Genomic DNA, 23,575 nt, shown 5'->3' with positions numbered 1-23,575 from the left:
GAAAGATGCTTATAATTTAATATTCCATACAAGGAAGTCATATGGTGTACACATCAGATTTTTTTAATCAGTATAATAATCCTCCATTTAAAATACTTGATGCATTGCTCTTCCGCCGCTTTTGGAAACCTTGTTGTCTAGAGTACCAGATCTGGCGTAGTTAAAATAACCTGCCTTTGCTGTAATCCAAATCTGATTAATTAAATGCTTTCTAGTTAATTCGGTGTATTTGCCTTTAATTTCGTTAATTAAGACGTTTCCGTAATTTCGATGAGCGAATGCATGTATGGATGACAAGTCGTCCATATAGCTTGTTTAAAGCTTGTTTAAAGCTTGTTTAAAGGAAAGAGATTATATTAATCAAAGTAAGGTATCATACATTTCTGTGAATCCGTATTGGTAAGCGTAATTACAGATTCTTCCTTGCTTACAATTATTTAAACTTCAGACTAGCAAAAGCATAGACAAAACCCAGTGCTCCTTCACACTCTGTCATATTTATGCAAATGTAAATTTCCATTGTTCATGAAAAATGAACAAACAGGCAACTTGAATATTTCTTAAAAATTTTTTTAATTTAAAAAACATTACTGGCAAAAAAAAATTCAGCTTAAATTCATTTTGTCTTACAAAAGCACTTGATAATATTCACGAAAAGTAGATGGAAGTTCTTAAATAGAAAAAAAATCTTTGAAAAGCTACTGAATCCTCTTAATCAAACTGATACTGAATGAACGAAAAACATTATGTATCTCATCTATTATAGTAACAACAATCAGTAGTTACTGTTCAAAATACAAATTTATTATAATGAAATTAGTAACATATCTGAAAAAGAGATGCTGGGATGTTGGACTCCACCGCAATACCCATCTAAAAGTACCCATTAATATCCAACATCTCTTCATAATAACCATTTATGTTTTAATCTCTGTTCATGCTTACACCATGAACATTTATCCCATGCTTAATAATGCGAATAATAATCTTTCAAAATGTGCTCCACAAGGTAGACATTTTAATCACTATAACGGCTGTAGAATAATTGACAACAACACAACGAAATATAATAGTACAATGAAATCATCTCTCATCTTTGCTGGATGTACTCAGAATGATATACTTTTAATTTGTTTCTGAGGTAAGTTTCCAGGTTTTGAGTTATAAAACACATTTAATTCGTTTTTCTCCATTCCTGAACTTCAACCTCATAAATCAAGCGGAATATATACGTTATAGAAATTTAAAATTTATGCCTTCATTACTTCGTCAATATTATAAATAAGCATTAAAAACGTTTGACCAGTTTGATCTGAAAAATTCTCTTTGAAATAAATAAAGACATTTCATAATATATCATTTGTGTTTCCAGTAAATTAGCTAGCTGAATTTTAACATATTAACTACGCTTCAGGATAGAGGAGAATTATTAGATCCTTAGGATTAGGTTGTATTAGCATATCGGTTTTTTTCCCTTATAATAACAAGAGAAAGAAGGCGTTGTATACGGATGGCTGTTATAAACTTTTATTTAGCTCATGGAGCTTGTCTCTATATTCAAAATTTGGCATCGGTTTTTAAGCTACTTCCTTGTAAACTATCGTGTTCAAATTTTGTATACGCATTCTTTGTGGATGGCAATACAATGTGAGGACCAATGTTTTCAAAATTTGATTCAATTAAAAAAAAAATTAATGTTGAGAAGAATTTTCGCACATCTCTTCGTTTATGGAACAAACGAAGCATCTCAGAATTTTACTGTTTACACGCACAAAAAGATTGAAAAAAAAAAAAAAACTATTAGATGAAATGTGTATGGAAATTGAAACGCAATTTCTGATTTTTTGGCAAATTTTTTAAAATGAATTGATTTTTTTCCCTGACTATTTATATGACTATGCATTACACTAAAATTCCAAGGTCTAAAAATGTATCCATTATAAATTTTTGAAATTTTCATAGCTTATAAAAAATCTCTTCGCCTTCTTCTAAAACATTAATAATAAAAATATATTAATTAGGCGACTTTCTACTTTTTTAAAACATAAGTTGTAGTTTGAAGCGGAAGGGAAAGTAGTGGTTATTCATTTGGCATTACTTGCAAATATAATTTCAAGTTTATGATATTACTACGATACTGTGTTTTTAATTCTTCCCTATATATATTTTTATTTTTGATTGCATATAAACTCCCTCTCCTTGTTAAAAGAAATATTTATGAAGAAATTAAGTTTTATAGAAAATTTTTCTGCCATTTTATAAAGGCTATTTCTCCGCCCCCTTTTCTAATAAATAGACTTTGCAGTAGGCAGAGGAGGGAAGACTATGGACATTTCTCTTACTTCCAAAAGTTAACATGGAAATAAAGACCCACCGTGCTTGCCTAACACAATTCTTCAGAATTCATGGGCCATTCCCAGTATATCTTCATTCAGACTTAAGGACACTGCCTTCTACAAGTGTGGAGAGTAAGGTGACACGAATCATTATTACTTTGTGTTAATGCAAGAATCTGGCACTTAAGAAACCAGTGGAGTGTGCCTGCACAACCTGGACGTCCAAGACCCCCCAAAAAAGAGTAGTCCTTGGTCAAATAGAGAAAATCTCAAGACAAGCAGAAACCTCCGTAAATAACATTATGTTCGAAATGTTTGAAATAACCAGAACTTAAAGCAGGTAATCAGGATAAAACTTAGAGTCTACAGTTATCAAGCTAAATAATCCTCATCTACTGGTAAGTTTATCATAGGCTTATTTTCATTTAGAAAGAAGTATAAATCTGAGCAATTGTTTCAGGTACTCAGAACGATTATTAATGTGAACTAATTTTGGACAAAAAGAGACTGTAAATTATAGAAATATTTGTACAAAATATTCAGCATTGTAACTTTTTAAATTTTTGCCGTTGTTATGGTATATAATTCCATTTAGTTCACCTTCGGGATTGGAAACCATCTAAGCGGAACACTCACTCACTATTCTATTCCATTTATTAATCTTAAAAACCGCAGCGTTCAAGAATCCATTAGCGTTTAAAATCATTTGTAATGGTATCTGCCAAGTCATTTTTAATTGTACACCATCTGTTAAATTTATGTACTTTAATTATAAAAGTGGATTACTAAATCTCATTGTGAAACGTAATGCTATATTGCTTTATGAGACACTAAAATTCTGATTTCGGAATAATTGTTAGTTATAGAGGTCTGAAATTTCCACAGTTATAAAGATAAATATTTCACCCTAGTATAAAACAAAAATTGTCATAGATCAAATATGTTAATCATCATATGAAAGTATTACTTAATCGATTTCCTAAAATTAATAAAAAAATAGTAACCGTGTTTTTTGTTTTTGTTTTTATGAGTTTTTGTTTACCTAGCTTCGCTATGGTCAAAGTATTTGTCTCTGTGGTCAAAGCATTACCATCGATTTTTCAGCATTTTCCCGATAGCTACCGAGTTCCGTTTTTGCCCAGAAATGCATTGGAGATAACAATACAAAATAAAAAAACGTTTTTTCCTAAATCCCATTCTAATTTTTAAAAATTTATATTTGAAGCCATTTTTTGCACATATATTTGTACCTCTCTGAGTTTCGCTACTTTTACCATCGGATACAGAAATTAACTTTTAGATGAAGTTTATATAAAATTTGTAATGTCGTTATTAATTTTTCGCCACATTTTGAAGAATAGTTCGATTTACTTCGATTATTTGACCAAGATGTTTTTCTTTATTAATTTAAAAAAAGAAGACCTGTTTTTGTGAGAATTAATGATACAAATGTTTTTCACATATATTACTTCCTTACACATTATATTCGTTTATTTTTATTGTTGTGTCTTACGAAGTTCGTAAAAATTCTCTTAAATAATCAGTTCACGTAAAGAAGAAATCTGTGATTTTATTTAAATTTCAAGTGTATTAATTTCTACGGATGATAAAAACAGTCAAATATAGCTCAAGAAAACCAAAGAAGTAAGCAGAAATTTCTTTAAAAATTATATAAAAAAATCTATCGAGATTATAGATATATAGATATTAAATTTCAAGTGTATTAATTTCTACGGATGATAAAAACAGTCAAATATAGATCAAGAAAACCAGAGAAGTAAGCAGAAATTTCTTTAAAAATTATATAAAAAAAATCTATCGAGATTATAGATATATAGATATTAAATTTCAAGTGTATTAATTTCTACGGATGATAAAAACAGTCAAATATAGATCAAGAAAACCAGAGAAGTAAGCAGAAATTTCTTTAAAAATTATATAAAAAATATCTATCGAGATTATAGATATATAGATATTAAATTTCAAGTGTATTAATTTCTACGGATGATAAAAACAGTCAAATATAGATCAAGAAAACCAGAGAAGTAAGCAGAAATTTCTTTAAAAATTATATAAAAAAAATCTATCGAGATTATAGATATATAGATTCCCCCCTTCATTTGATTACTTTTATCTAATGAAAATGTTTTAGAGACATTAGGTTAATTGGTAGCAGGAAAAATGAAAAATATGCAACGCCTTCGCCGGGAATCGAATTACGGACCTCTCAATTACGCACTGAGCGTGCAGACCACTACACCACGAAGACTCGCTAAGAAGGCAGCAGAAATACCTTATATACTTCTCCCTTTTTAAAGGTCGGCTGGTATTTTTAAGGGGCCCTAGTCGCCAAATCCTGGTTGAGGAGAATCATCATCCAACAGCCTTTTATTTCGGGCGCCACTGTAGAGACATTAGGTTAAGTGGAAGCATGAAAGATGAAAATATGCAACGCCTTCGCCGGGAATCGAACCGCGGACCTGTCCATTACGCGCTGAGCGTGCAGACCACTACACCACCAAGGCTCGCTAAGAAGGCGGGAGAAATACCTTATAATGTTACTTGCCTGAAAAGCTGGACTTGTCTTCTGTGAGAGTTGAATATATATATACACATCTCTATATGTATACATACATATATATATAAAAGCTTAAAGCACTGAAATTCTATTGCTAAGGAACTTCAGTTGTTGAACCTTTTTATTAAATACAGATTTTTAAATACAAATTTTAAATACAATATTTAAAAACATTTAAAAATTATACTTAGTAATACGAATTTTTATTTCTGAAAATGCTTTATAGCTGCAATAAAAAGTGAACTTAATTATATTCTTATTAAAACATCATTATTTCTAAGCAAACATACATTGCAAATACATTTGAATTACATAGTTCAGTTTTACTTTAAACGATTTGCAAATATGCGAAGGCAATTTAGTTTTTCAATTAAAAAAGAATCCAATAAGTCTGAATAAATATTTTTGTTTATTCAATCATTTAAATAACATTTTTGTAATTGTACGTTTCTATTGGAATATGTGCTTTCATAGCTTCTGTATTCAGTAGATTCGCCAATTAATTCTACTGTATTATTTTTGTTTATGAATGCATACATACCGTTTGCCTGTACACAATATCCTACAAAAATGTTAAGTAGTGAAACAAATTTCATTCATGTACTTTTTTCTACATTTATCGATTACACCTTTTGTGAAATTATTAAAAAAGGTGGCTCTCAAGTTAAGGAGTAAGATACCGAATCCTTCGTAAATATTTATCACCTTCATATCTATTTGAAGTATTCGCACATAAAAGAGTACTTTTGTGGTAATAGTATCGAGTGTTGAACAAGCCAAAAATAGGCATTAGGTCACTAGGGACTATTTCCTAAGGTGTCTCAGCTCGATCTGAAATAGTGTTGGCGAAAAACATTATATTCTTACCAGTGATGCTCAAGATCTAAAAAATAAAGGTACGTAAAGCCTAACAGCCGAAAGCACTATTGAATCTTTGTGACTGACGGCAAGGAAAGAAGAGTCATATATCATCGGATATCATTCATTCCCTGCAGTGACAGAATTCGAAATAGGATGATGCTGGCTTACTGCTGTGTTGAAGAGTTGAGCATGTACGACGGAGTAGGAACATGTAAAACCCATTTGGCCAAACGCACTGTTAAACTATTGGCTTTTATAATTAATGGCAGGGAAGACAGGTAATAGACCAATGAATATGGTCCCCATTCCCAGAATGTCTCAATTCAAACTAGTTTGACATTGGCAGAAAATGACATATTCATTCCACTGCTATTTAATTTCTGACCACCGACTTACGCATCCATTAAACTCAAACATGAATGTTATTAAGCTTGTCAAAGTACATGTGGTAACGAAGCAAGTAATACCTGACATTATTTGAGTGAATACATTATGTGCATGAAAACGGAGCTAACTTTAAGCACTTTAGAATACATTTTTAGGCATTTTTCAGATGGACAAAAACAATTTGAAGTTCAGATGCAGTTTCAGAAGTAAATATAAATTCCGGTTTCACTGCATAAAAATTTAAGAACATACAATTATTTTATTATAATTAGTATTAGTTTGAAAAACTTTAATGGAAATTATTCAGATTTTCGAACAGGGAAATTCGAAACTCAACTGACTTTTTTGCCGAGATTCGAAGCACTAAGGAAAGGCCTTGAGATCCAGTGGACCAAATTCGGCTGATGATGAATTATTGTTCACCACATTTCAGTTCGAGCGCTACCAGTAAACCTTTCGGATCATTAAACATGTAAAAATTAAATGTGCCCTGGATTAGACCACAGAATTATATTTTCTACCTGTAATAATATCCTACAACTTAACAATGGAAGAATAATAAGTTCGAAAACAATCCGAGATAATATGTACTTTGCTTTCATTACGCGTAAATAGGCTACGAATTAGTTAATCATACATTACACCTTAAAAGTTTCTAACGAAAACTGTCAACTGAAGTGTTCATGTGCTGACATATTTTCGAAAATTTTTGATAGACAGAATTTTCTGAAATATAATCTAGATAGCTGCTAGCCAGAAGATTGGTCAAACGAGCTTACATTATTCCACAGTTACAGAAATTCCCTATGAAAATGTAATTTGGATATAAAATTCAGCGTTCGTGCCTATGCAATTATTAATGAAGTAATCAAATGGTAAAACTGATATCATAAAATATAGAAAAGAAAACTTCCACTTCTATAAAAGGCCCCTCTCAAATTTCAATCTGAATACTGAGATGTGGAGGGAAAAAAGTAAACCAGGAAGATATTTTGCTCGGCGAGAAGGTTTTTTTCAAAATCATGTGTACTTTTATATTTTTTGATCAGGGATTCGAGTCCCTGTGAAAACACAGAATTTTTAGTTCCGGAAAATATCGCCCGAGATGATAGAATCCCCACGTCCTATTTTACGATAGACCCTAAAATTTTACGCACCCGTAAATCATACTTTTATTTCATTTACTTATTCCACTACTGAGGCTGCAACCCGAATACAAAATTTTGGTCGGCTTTCTTGCTCTTCGGAATTGCAAACGCAAGTGAAAATTAAAATCGTAAATGTAAAATTGATGTGGGACACTAAAAAGGCTTTTATTTTATATAATTTATAAAAAAAAAACTCTCCTTTGTTAAGGATAATTTTTCTCCCCCTTACAGAGCAGAATGCAACTTATTGATCCTGCATTTAGATGTCTTAGAGTTGATCGTCACTGTTTCGGTCTTGTCGCTGTTATTAACGCTTTTAATAATCACCTTTAGCATGTTCATTTTAATATTAATTATGATAAATGAGGTGGTCTTCAGGTTATACATACTGAAACTCTAAAAATGCTATAAAATAAAAACATTTAATTTATTACTAAGCAAACAAGATCTAAAATGTTAAATATGTTCTTCATTTTATGAGGCTATATTTATGATGTTTAAGATAAACTCAGCTTATGGGATATATTAAAAAAATCTATGTTCAAATTTCAGGTTATGAGGTTTCTTACACCATAATATTTAGGATTATTTAAAAATGGAATTATAAATGGATGAGGAACCATAAATACGGTGTATTAGACGAGGGATAAAACCTTATCTCATTAAGTTAAAAACTAGCAACGGTCTAGATTTAAAATCATACTATTTGAGCAACACCAAGTAACCCATATTTTTAATTTTTTTTTTAACTTAGTATTCAAACTCTTTTCGCGTTTTTTTTTCCAGTGCAGTAAACCAGATCACATTTTGCAAATAGTTGGCAAAAAGAGCTGTTTTGATAGCATAGTCACTGACCAATAAATCTGGAAACTCATTAACACATACCATATTGGATAAGAATGGTCTAATAACTGAACCTTGAGCCAGGACAGTCTCAGTTTGTTTAAAATTTTATGTTTGCTTTAAATACCAGACCACATGAAATTGCTGATTAATAAAGTTTTTAAATTCAATCAAGCATTTTACAAACTATGCCAGGCTTAAGTTTGCAGATTAAGTTTTAAGCGCCAAAACCTGTGGTAGGCTGAAGTAAAGACTATAGATAAACTAGGAAGGAAGACGCTATAGTATTCCTGATGCCTTGTCTAAGGAAGCAAAATCTATTGGTCTGTTGATTGGTAATTTCGAAAGCTAGCTAGTGAAGACGACAGGTAATTCTTACGTACTAAAAACAAAATAAATCCGTATTTCTATTGTTTTTTGCTGCCACACTAGCTAGTGAGATACGTCGGTAAGGATAGAATGAACCTAACTGATTAGGACTTACATGCTTTGTCCTTTTTTAAAAATTGGTGCAATGATAGATTTAGTCCAGATTAAAGGGATTTACTCTCTCACCAACTTTGATTATAAAGATTAGACATAGAACTTCGAGAATTTAAACCTAGATGTTTTACGAATTTAGAATATATATTATCAAAGCCTGGACTTTTAACATTTACCAGCCTTCTGATAGCTTCATTCGCTTCACAAGAGGCTAGTAAACTCCTAGTGAGGAGTTTGATTCGATTATTGTCTAAAAGATATTCCAAGAAAATAATTAAAGTTTTCTGATGAAACCGTTAAACCAGAAAGGCATACTGGAAGGAGGGAGAAAAACGCATTTTAACTGTTATTGGTCCTTTTTAAAGACTAATAAGACTTGTAACTCGTTTTGCCATTAAAAAGCCATTAAGTCTCAAGCACCATTTCCGGTCGTCCAGTTTTACACAAAAGTAAATGATTCTTTATATGAATACAGAAAGCTTAATGAGTTTGATATATGAGTTATCGTGGTCGAAACATCCTTACGCACATACACACAAAGAGACAGAAATATATCATTGTAAAAATAGTGTTGTGGCTCTTAATTAATCCTCATTCACTGAAAACTCGCAATCGAATTTTTGGATTGCAAACATTATCTCCTTTACTTATGTAGGTTGAAGTATGATAAGAATGGTAATCAAACGGATATCCAGATTTACTTTATAGATTTATATTTTGAAAAACAAACTGCTTACTTAATAAATGTATTAACATTTTTGGTGCTTAAAATGCTTTCTTTTAATTTTATATATCAGTACTCAAAAAGAAACATAAACGTGGAAATTTTAACAAATAGCTGACAGAATTATAATGTTTGTATGCAATTTTATGTTCTATTAACACTATTTCATTTAACACGGTATATTATTCGCATTAATGCATTTTGTAAAGGGAGAATAATGCATTCTTCTTTAAATTCTTTAAAGCGTTGTCATGAATATTGTACTAAACTCGCGAAAAATACCGGCAAGACTTCTCAATTAAAGTGATCTAAATGTCATTGAAGAGGTATAAATTTTACATTGAACAACAGGAAAATTTGGTTTTTGCTGGAATTTTGGGGATTTGGAATTTTGGAAATTCAGAACGATAAACACATTGAAAAGTAATTTATGCTCGTTAGGTTTTACTCTCCTATTTTAAATTTAGTGCAACACAAGCAATTCTTAAAGAAATATAAGAATAACTATACAAATTTATTTATTACGATTGTTTAAGTATTAACAAAATAGTTATGCACAGTAACTAAAAACTAAGAGTTTCTTTATTTTGATAAAACTTTATATTTACTAAACTGTAAACAAAGACTTAAAATGATGCTGTTTGACACATGTGGATAAATATTCTATACCTGCACTAAAATCACGGTTTCTACCGCCTTCCATTTTATTCGAGTTTACGTGTATCTAAAATAATATTTGGCCGAAATTTCCTTTAATTGGGGTACTGCCGTATTCATAGTTTAACAGAAGTCTAACGAACACCTTGAGGGTCAGCTCCGTCTTAAACTCACACCTGCTAACTTTCTGCCAAAATAATTAAACTTAAATAAACTTAGTCGAGGGAAAATAGTTTTGAGTAATACTTAATCCCGTTAAAATAAAGTCCTTAAGAGTTTTCTGGCGTAGCACAGCAGCAGCTTTGAGAAGTTTAATCAGTACTGATATACGATTTTGAATAAACGGATGCCATAGAAATAGTGGAAGTGGACTATCAAATCAGATTTAATAATTTATCTATTTATTTATTTTTAGAAGCCTATCACTCATGTTTTTCTGAAGTAGCTAAGTTGGAAAATTGTGGCAAATCTTATTTGGAGCGCTTCAAAAATCTACGAAACAAATACTAAAATTTGACGAAGCAAATAACATTTCTAACTTTATTCTATAGTATTATATAACAAAAATTTTTCATTCCATAAAAACTGATGTTTTTTGCTACCTAAACTCCTAATCTTTGTTCTTAAAATGTACTATTAAAGGGGATATTTATTAAAATGCAAGGAAAGCAAGAATAACAAAAAGTGAAATATGGTTTTTATTTGCATAGCAGCTCGATCTAAAGAGAACTGAGTATTCTTTACCGTGGGAATCGTAAAGTAACAATGTTGTTTTAAAATTTAAGAAGAGTATGAAGTCTTATATAAAGGAAATGGTTATACTTACAAATGGAAAGGCGGTTTAAAATACTTGCAAGCGTACCCATATAATCACCTTAAAAATGGATTGGATTAAGTAGGGAAAAAAGTCCTTGAAATGGATACTTTTGATATCATGATGCCTTTGAAATTATTCGCAGGTAAACGAACGTCTCCTGCGAAGAATAGTCTAATATGATAACTACGTATATCTTATCAAATAAATATTTTTAGAAAAACAATAAGCAATTTGTTACAGGTAAAATGGGCCCTGTTATTTACCAAAACTACTCGACTTAGTCTCTTTCATACGACGATAAAACTATTGAGACGCATCGTTTCAGATCTGCTATAAATAACCAGCTTTATTAATTTTAATTGCCCTCGGGGTGCTCTTGATCTAACTTGGGAGCAGAAATATGCAAAGTTGTATTGTCACCTGTATGATGCTCTCTTGCCAACGACAGGTGCAGCCTTGCACTCCTTGTCGAGATGCATTTTGTGGCCTTGTTCTTATGTCATTATCAGACAAGTGAGATAAGTCACAACAACAACCACAATACAGCAGACAGGTCGACGGCTTGAATAAACAAATAGCTTTCTAATCAGTTCTGGTAGATCTTTGTCTCTCTGTGTTTAAACTCAAGTTAGTTTTTCTTTTTGGCAATTACTCGCAAATAAATAATAAAAAGAGGCACATGAAAGAATTAATATAAGAATAGCGTGTTTGATAAAATAAATGTTGCATATTTTAATTGTTCAGTTTAAATTTTTTTATGATAGATTCTTTAAATTTTTTATGCCCAGTTTCAAATTTTCTTTATCTCTTAGCAAATTTTTCGGTTTGTTTAAGGAAAAAAGATTGTAATCAGATTTCAGTTCTATAAATTAATCAGTTCACTTAAAAAATATTTTGCAGGCGATAAATAAAACTGCAATTTCAAATTTATTTGTAAATCTGGAATGTGTGGCTATTAAACTATGATATAAAATTAACTAATCTATTAAGAAAATCGCCTTTTAAGAATACAGTTGGGTACAAAAGAAACATTTGCATTTAGTAATTAAAATATCTGATTGGGACACCACATAACTCAATTGTACGACTTGTTAAATTATAAAAATTGTTTGCTGCACTTCATTTAAACTTATTTCGTTGAAAATCATTAATAGATACAGTTCTCATTCAATTAATTCAGTTCTCACTTTGCGATAAAACAAAAATACATAAAAATTCAAAATATTTTCGTAAAAAATTGTAAAATTCAGAAAAAAAAATCAACAAATAGAGTTAAAAACAGTTAAAAAAAACAGTTTTTGCAATTAAAACTCAAGTTCAAGCTATTCGGCCAATGGGCAGAAAGACCAAAATATCAGTGCGCAAAAGTGAGTTAGCTTTCGCTCCCGCTGACCAAAAAAAAAAAAAAAAATAAATAAATAAATAAATAAATAAATAAATAAAAATAAATAAATAAAACTGAAACTATTGCACCAACTGACTTACTTCTCTATTCTGCTAACAGTTCCAAATTTAAATAAATGGCAGCCTCGTTAGGAAGAAATACCTTATAAAACTAAAACAATTTCCATCAGAAAAGGTATGCCCGTTCGACAGTATTAATAGGTAGGACATCAAAAATTTCTCTTAGAATTGGTTTTAAAAGCATTGTCAAAATTCTTATAAAATATTACCTTTTGGCTTGGTTTATGCCACTATGAGTTCTGGTATCAACATTTCTACAACAAAATTAGCAAATTTTGAAACATTTTCTGATTGACTTCTTAGAAATCAACGAAAAAACATATGTCGTAATGATTAATAATGTATTAGTATTAAATAGCAAGGAAGGAAGAAGAAAGTTTTCCTGTTTCCTGCACCTACGACCATTAAAAGTGTATCAGTCGGTTAAGCTCAAAACTAAAAATTTCAGTATTAAAATGCAAATGTTATCTTCAGGTAAATACACTTCAGGTCACCTAATACAAAAATCAATGTGTAGACTCATAGGTTATTTTGATCCAGAAAACGGGGAATATGTGCAATGTTCTCGCCAGGACTCGTACCTGGACCTCTCGAATACGCACCGAGTGTGTTACCATTACACAACAAAAGCATGCTGGAAGGAGGAAGAAAATTCTTTATATACTCCCTGTGTGGCCTGTTATGAACATAAGACTAACTTGTTTGGTTAGCTTTTGATACCTTATATACTCCCCCTTTCAAAGAGCGACTGAAGATTAGGGGACCCAAGCTCCAAATTCTGGTGATGGCGAATTATCATCTGCCACCTTTTAGTTAGGGCGCCACTGTATAACATTAGGTTATTTTGAAGTAGGCAGACATGAAAAATGAGCAATGCCCTAGCCGGGCATCGAAACCTGAACCTTTCCAACGCGCGCCGAGTTGAGTGTGCTACCGCTATACCACGAAGGCATGCTGGAAGGAGGGAGAAAATACCTTATAAATACTTACAATTTATTTCTAATAATTAATAATGTAATTCATTTTTATTGATTTAATTCTCATGTCATTTGAAGTAAACTGTAGGGTTTCGTAAAATGTTTTACCAGCAATTCGCATTCAACTTCTAATGCCATTCGAATAGCAGTCGAAAAGTCACCATCTGTTTGGGAATACCTTGGGATCTCGACCGGATCTTGCAGAAAATTGTTTAATAGTCCATTTCTCAAAAGTGAATACTTATTTTTGCTTACTTGCTTCAATAAATCCGGCCTACTTCTTTGCATTATATATAAGAAAATGGATTGCTCATAAGTTCACAGTATTCTTAGCGCTGTCTGTTATGGCTAATAATCCTTAACGTATTTAAATGTAATATAAATTACCACAAATGCGCAATGTCCTCGCCGGGACTCGAACCTGAACCTCTCGAATACGCACTGAGTGTGCTACCGTTACACCACAAAGGCATGCTGGAAGGAGGAAGAAAATATCTTTATATTCCTGGGTGGCCTGTTATGCACATAAGACCAACTTGTTTCGTTAGGTGGGTCGATTTGCGCCCGCTTCTTCTTCTTCATAATTTTTCAAACCAAATATTAAATCCTGAAATGGTCAACCTCTTTGTTATGGTCAACATTTGAAGTATACATTTCCTTCTACCAAAGCGTGCTTACAATATAGAAACGGAGATAACGTATTATTTTGGAAACTCAGTTTGAACATACTACTGTGCTCCAACGGAATTCTCTCAGACGCTTTCGATATTATTTATTTACTAATTCTTCATAGTTTTTCTAGTGTTAAATGGCTGAAAGTGTTACGAAGTCTGGCGAAGCTTTACAGCTACACTGAAATGATTTTTTATTGGTGATAACTATTTGAGCAACTGAATAAGCCAAACTGTTAACTAAAACTAAACTAATATACTGATCTTAATGAATATATTGGCCAGCCAGATATGGTTAGTGGATCATAACTGAACTACCAACGGCTCTTAGTACGCCTCTATGAAATGGTGAAAAGTAAATTATTAACACGCATTCTTGTTAAGAGTTAGTTTCATACTAGAATTAAGTCGCTAGAACTTCTTAGACTCTGCCATTAAAACGTTCTGGCAGAACTCCAACACTAATTCTCTTTTTTAAGTATGTTTTTGAAAGAAGTGAATGCTTCATGTTTAGAAGATTATCGAATATTTTTTTAAGCAGTAAACTAAATACTACTTTAAAATTGTTTTAAGATAAGGTTTTTTTTTTATCTTTTAGAAAACGTTCCCTTCCAACCTTTGCCACCGCTGCTTACAATCGATAGCACCGTGATCGTTTTATCGATGCTTTTAGATATGAGAAAATTGGATGATTTTTGTTATTATTCCTTATCTCATAGTATTTCTCTTTCAATACAAATGTTCAGATTAGCGCATGTCAAATTCATTCATTTTTCTAACACCTTAAAAGAGAAATAAGGGCATTTAATGCCCTTTGCAGTAAATATATATTGGCAGATATTTTATAGATGATTTTCAGTACTTTCTTTTCTGAAGTTTAAGAAGTAGCTGAAAATATTTACATCGATCATTTTTTTCTGATTGATTTTTCATTAGTTAATCCATATCGTGAAAATCAGGTAATATGATTGAAATCTAATCTATTTCTTTTAACTGTGTTGCCTTCTGTTTCTTTTGATGTACACTACATCTTTTACATGTACAGGGCGAAGGGTTGGTTTTTGAGAATCAAGCACCAGAGCCAAGACAGCGGTGAATCAAATAAGGCCTCTTGTGAATAATTAACAGAAGAATTCCCAAATTATCTACTTTAGAAATTATTTAAAAATAATATTTATTTTAAAATTAATTAAAAATATTTCTGATATTTAACTTTCAACTCTGGGATGCATCAAGAAATATTAAAAAAAAAATATTTAACTTTCAACTTTGGGATATTTAACTTTCAACTCTAGGATGCATCAAGAAGTATAAAAAAATCAGACACTTCATGACTTCCTTGTATGGCCTATCAAATTATATGCCTTTTCTCGAATGTCATTAGAAATATATTTCTCATTCAGTTAATTCAGTTCTCCCTTTGCAGCATAGCAAAAATACATAAAAACTCAAAATAGCTTCATTAAAATTGCAAAATACAGAAAATATAAAACACCAAATACAGCTCAAACAGTTAGAGAAAAAGCAATTTTTACAATTAAAATTAATTAGAGTTTCTATCCAAAAACAAGCAATGCGGCCAGCAGACAAGACGACAGATTTTTCGGTGCACAAAACTGACTTAATTCACTAATCTACTGAGTTTCAAATGTAAACAAATGGCTGTTCGTTAGGCTTAATTCGCCAGTTAAAGTTTTAAATTGTTGATAATTCTGCAACAATTGCATGCAGATTAACAAAAGGCCACAACAAACCTTAACTGGAACATAAAACCTACATATTTCAATCTCTATTAAGGCAAAAAATTCATAATTTACAAGCATATAAGAATAATAAAAAAACTAAGCTCACCGAGCCTGGTAATAGAGTGGGAATATACAGGATGAATCAGGAGAAGAGGGCAAAACTTTAGGGGTGATAGAAGGCTGCTATACGAGCAATATCCATCATAGAATGCATGGACGGAACGCATACGGCGAACTGCTAGGTGGCATTGTAAATAAATGGTATAAAAAGGGTCAGTCATTCGACCCAACAGCATTTCTGACACAGAATTTGCTTTTAGTTCTCAGCACACATTTCCATCTCCACGAGAGAGCCTTCCATTCAGGTTCCTTCGCTGCCAGGCCCTACACGGGCCTATATCAGGAACTGGCAAGAGCAGTATATTTTCCTCTGCTGATGGACAGTATAGCCACAAAGTTTTAAAATTAGAAATTAAAGTTAATGACCTAAAATTGCATTACAGTACAAGTTCCAATCCCAACAGCATTTCCTACCCTGGATTGCCGAGAGGATTGCTGGTTATACGCACCACGAATTTTCTAGGGCGATGGATTGGTCGAGGTGGTCTCATAGCTTAACCATCAAGATCACCAGATCTCTCGTGTTTGGACTTTTTCCTGTGGGGATATATGAAAAGCCTAATCTACGAGTGCCCCATTGAACCTAATATGGATCTTGTCTCCAGGATCGCCGCTGCTGCCGGAGATATTCGGGAAATGCCTGGTGTCTTCGCAAATGTGCATCAATCCCTATCCCGCAGATGTGAAACCTACTTTACAGCAGGCGGATGGCCTTTTGAGCAATTACTATGAGCATGTACTGTTACTAAAATGTTTTCTGAAGTACCTTCTTTCATTCTTGCGTTATTTCTTTAAATGTGACTGTAGAAAATTACCCTTTAACTTCTCACCGCTTGCTTTCCAACCATACATTCTATGACGAATATTGCTCAGTTTTTTCCCAGTTGTTTACATTCACCTGTATATATATATATATATATATATATATATAAATTCATATATACATATATATATATATATATATATATATAAATAAATTCATATGTACGTAAACATTTATATGTGCACTTAAGATAAGAAATAAATTTTACGTGAAAGTTACTTGAAAGAATAAATTGATACTATTTGCTATTTTACCTAACGTATTTTATAAACAATTAGAGACGAAAACTGTCGTAAATGAATAATTCGGTGACAGGGAGAATAGAAATTCCTAAGCCTTCTGAGCTCAGTTTAAAAACTGTTCAACTATATTAATTCTCACTAGACTGGCTTAAAAATCAACATTTTTAGATCTTGGACAATAATACCTTCCACGGCGTTCACTTGCCTAAGACGACACTCCTTGGAAGGTAATTAAATAATGGCATTTAACATCCTCGATGGTCATATTCTTTAAGAAAACCACCTTGCCAGAGGGCAAAATTATGTGGAAGACAATGCCGATTGTCGATATCATGCCGATTGTCGCTTTAGCGAGGCTTCATTATATTTCAATCTTCCCACAGATACACTATTATTTACGCATTATGCCTTTATATGAGGGGAATTCAAAGCGCAATTCCAAAAGGTATGATTATATTTGCAAATTGTGTTCATTCAGTCTGTTTTTAATGTTGCTTGAGACTTCTAAAAATGTTTCTAGCTTCCTTATGTAAATATATTCGCTCACAATTCTGCCTTAATTCATATTGAATTAACTCACACACGTCAAAGTACATCTCTGATAACAACCTAATCCCAGTTGTACATTCAACTGATTTGCTTTGACTGAAATTCTTAGTAATTGCTAATCTAGTTCTGTCACTCAGCTCAGTTTGTAATGTCAGTTAAAGTTAATTTTCTAGACAGAAGTGTTTAGAAAATCTTTGGTATTGTCAGGATGTAAGCTGCGTTGAAACATAGTTTTGGGGCAAAGTGATGATAAAGGAAAGGCGCTTTTTTAACTTTCCTGTAAATAGGATCAAACATATCATATAATGCATTTTTAAGTTCACGTTCGTCGTTTGTACTTGTTAATTTCTGACATATGCCTTCAAAATTATAATTCAAGCGTAATGTGTTTAATACCTTAACGAGTTTTGTGAATATTTATATCTGTTTTAAACGCGTTTGTGAAACATATTTAACAAGCTTTCTGAACATTTCTTAATACTGTATTTTTTCTTATTTGTTTCTGGCGCAGCTCCGTAAAATAGGTAATAAAGCTGTTTGAAATAGCTGCTTTTTAAACATAAAAACTTATTTGTTGTTTACGACACTGGAGAAATTCTAAAGCCGCAAACATCCGCGAGTTCTGTTGCCGACGTCAAAATGGCTGACTAATGGAGATATCCAGTTGTTTTGTTTATTCGAAATGTAGGTATGTCGGTATAATCTTACACGTATATCTAGTTCATCTTGGAAATTTCTCCATTAGGGCATCCCAGTGTGATTTGTGATGCTGAATATGATCTAATTAAATTATTACTTCTTTTCACATGAAATACCAAAGTATTCCATGTTATCTCAGTGCATCTTAAAATTTTTCGCATATGTATTTGCATTTTTTATGAAATGCTCTACAGCTCAGCGAGAATACGAAACTTCATTAATGTTATTACTACAATAGAATAATAATCATAGTGATTTAAAAATTCAATAAAATTTTCAAATATAACGTCGGGTTTAATTGTTTGGATTTTGGCAAAGCACGAGAAGGTTGACTGCTTTAAGGTCGAGATGCCTCCGTGAAGGGCTATATAAGGGAAACTGACGAATATTTATTTTACACAAAGTGCGAAAACTACCTTGTAGCCTGCTCGATCCTCTGCATTTGAACTGAGTTCGAACAACTAAAGTGCTCTGCGTTCTTGCTGTTCGGCTGTTAATGGGCTTCAAATACGAGATAATAAATGACCCGCAGTTATATAATATAATGGTACTTCGTTGTACATCATTAATCCTTTCCAGATCATTAGACTTATACCAAACAATTTTTTCCAATGGTAAATAAAGGGAAAATAATTCATCTGTTCTTATAAAAAAATCCTATTGCTATTATTATGATGCTTTTTAATACAAAAATACAAGTGAAGAGAGCAAAATATATACTGTAAATGATGAAAAATTGTACACAAACGTTTTTCTACTATCCATATCAGAAAAAATATCTCAGTATGGTATATTTCTCCGGTCTTTGTTTGGTAATCGATGGCAACCCATTTGCAACATCAGTCTGATTTTGCTTATTACACGGTTGTTGTTGGCATACGGTATGCAACAGCCAAGTCTTCGATATATGTATATGCCATGTTCATATTTTTCAACAATCCCCCTTTACCCGACAAAAAAAAAAAAAAAAAAAAAAAAAAAAAAATAGAGTTCCCAAAATTTAAGATTATGGTACGAATTGTTTTCTGAATAGTAGGAATAGACATTCTGACGCTAATGGGAAGTCACAGCATGGTTTCGAAAGTAGTAGCAAGGGCGTATTCGTGGCCCATCGAGCTTAATCGTATTCCAAATAAATGTCGCATACCAAACAAATTTTTCGCATCTAAACAGAACGTATAGCATGTTGGACGTCTTTCAAAGCGGATTTATACCGAGGTGCTATTATATTCTTACAAAATACAGATGCTACCCATCTTACGAAAGTTCAGAAGAGTCGTTCATAACACTATTTTTTCCATAAAATGTTCCTAGGATCGCTATATAATCGCCTAATAATATTCGTGAGATCAGAGCTTTAAGTTCTATCAAATAAACAATTGAAAATACTAAAATAAATAAGTAATACATTTGAAATTAAGAGTACAGTGTACTAAATTAAAAAAAAATCTGAAAGTTTTCAGATTTTATATTACTCTCAAAAAGGCATTTTTTTTTTCATTTACACACATATATAGGTTTCGAGAGCATTTGGGCGAATGTCAGTTTGGGCTCAAATTATTTAAACAGAGCATATCTTTAGAATTTCCGTTAGACAGTCTCGCGTGCTGGAGATAAAATGCCTTTTTTCTGTATAGTTTTGCCGTTGTTTGCTTTGAAACTGTTGAGGCTTTAAATTGAAACCTAGTTACAATTTTACAAAACATGATATGTGTAAAAAATAACAAATTCGAAATTCAAAATTTGGCTTTTCAGGTGCCCGTATTAGGGAACAGGAGAACATATACAAAATTGGATGGCTCTAGGTACTGTTTTTTTTTTCACAATGCGAGAAACATTCATACATCCATGCAAATTCTTCTGAATAATGCGCGACGATAATATTTGGTGGCAACAATTTGAAATCTGAAACGGGCATTTAGAGTGAAGTGACGCAAAATGCCCTGTCGAGACTAATAGCCATCCTGCTCTAAAGCCTCTTTGAGCTAAAAAGATTTAATTAAGACACAATAACACACCGAATAAATACTAATTCAGAAGTCAAACAACAAAAATCAGCGTTATACCTACAAAATTTTCACAGGACTAGTTTCGATGGTTTTACCGAACCATCATCTTCAGCTGCAAAACCGCAAATGAACAAGATAGGAAATAATGATTAGATCCTAATTCCAATCCTAGTTAACGATCCTAATTCCAATCCAAATTTGCCTTCGGCTTTTAGAGAAATTATGTTTTAGTTCTGGTTTCGCCAACAGATGGCGCCACTTGCTTATTCTTGTCCAGGCTTTCTTATCTTATCTAATCATTATTTCCTATCTTGTTCATTTGCGGTTTTGCAGCTGAAGATGATGGTTCGGTAAAACCATCGAAACTAGTCCTGTGAAAATTTTGTAGGTATAACGCTGATTTTTGTTCTTTGACTTCTGAATTAGTAAAAAGATTTACTTTACAAATTTACCTTGGATAGTCGTTTTCTTGGCGTGTGTGCCTGAGATGAGGATGAAACTATATGATCTTTATAATCAAGTGTCAGTTCAGTGCCTGACTCACCCTCTATAGATTCATCCACAAGTAAAGGGAACATTTGTACAAGATAAGTAGGCAACATTTCTGATGAGAGGTGGAAGGATCTGGCATGTTACGTACTACTGATCTCTGAAGTATCTTTCTTATAAAAATAAGTATCTAAACAAGTTTTCTATTTCTTCCGTCATAAGTCGAGAACATTTAAGTAGGGAACGTTTGTTTATTTGTCTACGTTTCGTTTGTTTATTTTCTTCTCTACTGCAAACAAATTTAATCCCTTGAAAGCAAGTTTATTCGAATCCGTGACAAGCTCGTAAAATGAAAGTTCGTAAGAAGGTGAGTGTCTTCAAAATTACCGAGTAGAAACTGCCTTAGTTAACATCTCAGCTAGCTATAATATGCATTCAATACAATATAAATAATTAAATATTTGAATAATTTTTCTTTCTTTCAAAAGTAGTTTTCAGGCTTAAAATTGATCATCAGTATTCTAGTAGTAATGGTAAATCTATGCTGAATAAAGATTTTATGCGTGATTTCATATATAATAGTGTTGATATATGTACAACATTATAGCAGCTTGCTACCAATATATTTGAATAATTTATAAAATTAAATAAAAGGCCAAGGGATATCATGACTAGTATAAATCATCCAAAAAAAAAAAAAAAAAAAAAGAGTCTCAGAACCTTTACGTAGGCATAACATAGAAAGTCAATATTATATAACACAAAAAAAATATGTTATAACTACCTAATAATCTTGAAGCACGTTTATGGAAGAAGGACACTCGAGTATCGAATGTTAAATTTTTAAAATTTCGTATTTAGACTAAAGATAATCCTATTAAAATATTAAGGAAAGGAATGGAGTTGAGAAATTCGGTTTGGAGGTAAATAAAACTATTAAATCAAAAGAATTTGTGGATACATTATTGTTTAAATTATCTCTGTTACTATCATAAGGGGCAAAAACGCCATCCGTATATCGAATCCAAAATGAGAAAAACGATTGTTTACAATTTGGCCTCCAAAATATCACCAAATATTAGATTGATGGGGTTTTTGTAGTTCGATTTGATGGCAATAATTGTTTTGAAAAGCGAAGAAGGAAAATATTAATAAGAGGAAGATCAATTTTTTTAATTTTAGAATTCTCTAAAATATTTAAGATTAAATTTTATCGAATTTTAGACCTAAACACGAATCACTATGTGTAAGACTTTACTATCCAAGTTTTACGCTGTTAAGTTATCTCAAAGTTATTCATTAATGGTAACATAATCTTCACTTAAATATATGCGCTAATACAATAAGTTATTTAGATTGTGAAAAAAATCTTTAACTCAAACTTCTGCTGGCATTTTGTCAAAGCCAAGTACTGACAAGACTCATGTAGATCTAGCAAATCATTAACGCCTAAAACCCATAAATTCATTTTATCAAAAACTGTAAATGCCCTTCCTTATCTTTAATGGTAATAGAAAAGGGCTCAGTTGTATTTGTTCTCAAATGTACCAAATTACTTCAATTAGGAAAAGATATTGCTCACCGAAAGGGGCATATAGCACCTTAATGATGGCGACGCTTTATGGGTCTTAGCCTTGGAAGGGTTAAAAATTGAGAATAACTGAAGATGCAGGAGAGAGCGGTTATTTAACATCAATAGTAAGCTACCTAGAGAGTTTGTTTCATAATCAATGTTAGCATATTCTAGAAACAGTATTGTAATTGGGACATTAGAACCACTTACAGGTTTTCGAACTAGAAATGCATGATGGTTACAGTAAAAAGGAAATTTTTGACGTATTTTCTATCTTTGAATTTAAAAAAGTTAAAATATAACATAATCCTTGATGCAAAGTAACTGCTGAATGATATCTATACGATTTTAAAGCTTACGGGATGAGAAAAGCATGTTATTGATGAAGAATTGCTTTGATTTCTGAAAAGGATTAATAGATAACTATGATATTAATTTGCTTGAAAGTTGTGAGAATTTTTTAAAATTTATTACGCTGAATATTTTTGTCTTGACTGCTTATTCTTGAGTAACAACTTACTGTTACAGTAGATACTAGGAATTTCTACTATTAATTCTAACAACTGCAGCAAATCGCCTAAGTATGTGTCGTTATTATCTTTCAAGCATTTCCTGGAGTATTTAAGAATGCACCAAATTTCGCTCGTATTGTTGCAACGAGTTACAATCCTCTCAGATGCTACTGCTCTAGCGCTTGTGCAACAAATTTCGGTATCGCAGCTTTATATTCTTCATTTTTTTACTACAAAGTGAAATTATCAAAAAATGTGCCAGAGTCAAATCTATAGTTTCTCTTGGGTCATCCTTTATTACCATATATTTTGTTCAAACAATTAATGAACTTCGATATGGAAATCGATTTGCATACAGTCGAATAGGTTATTTTAGCGAATTTTGCATTTTAAGATGACTATCTGACAACTCAGCTCTTAATAAACTACGTCATCTTGCAAGTTTGCTGTTTCTTTAAAAATGAGACGCTAAACTTTAAAGACTGGTGCCTTCGCTATGAAGTAGCATGTCGAAAAGTTGTAAACTGAGCCCTACAGTAATGATGCCACTTATTTCAAATGCTTAACACTAATTATGGGATATCTTGCATGCATATTTCTTTATCTCGATGACTAATTAAGTTGCCAGAAAATCAACAAATCTTACAATCGTGCGTCATTTTAATACTTTTCTTCCTCAGGTTGGTGGTTACTGAAATAAAGCAAAGTTAAATTTAAGAATATAGAAACAAAATTTAAAATAGAAACAAGATTTAACAGCTTATATATCTAAAACTTTCCATACGAGAAAGTTTTACGATGTGTGTAAATAAAGTAATGGTAAATTGAATTATGTTGCTACTTTTGAAATCCTTTAGCTATATATTCA

The 23,575-nt window shown here is 31.9% G+C and overlaps 1 protein-coding gene across 1 annotated transcript in view; it reads left to right on the top strand.

The window, feature by feature from the left end:
- Positions 1-23,575, top strand: part of LOC118183399 (uncharacterized) — a 291,111-nt gene that overhangs the window by 197,523 nt on the left and 70,013 nt on the right. The gene's annotated exons all lie outside the window — the stretch shown is intronic.

The sequence above is a fragment of the Stegodyphus dumicola genome, chromosome 1 (genome assembly GCF_044657685.1).
Source record: "Stegodyphus dumicola isolate Sdum_Otavi_A_Nest chromosome 1, ASM4465768v1".
Lineage (NCBI taxonomy): Eukaryota > Metazoa > Arthropoda > Arachnida > Araneae > Eresidae > Stegodyphus > Stegodyphus dumicola.
Note: the sequence above shows the minus strand (reverse complement) of the source record. Positions and strands in the feature narration are given on the sequence as shown.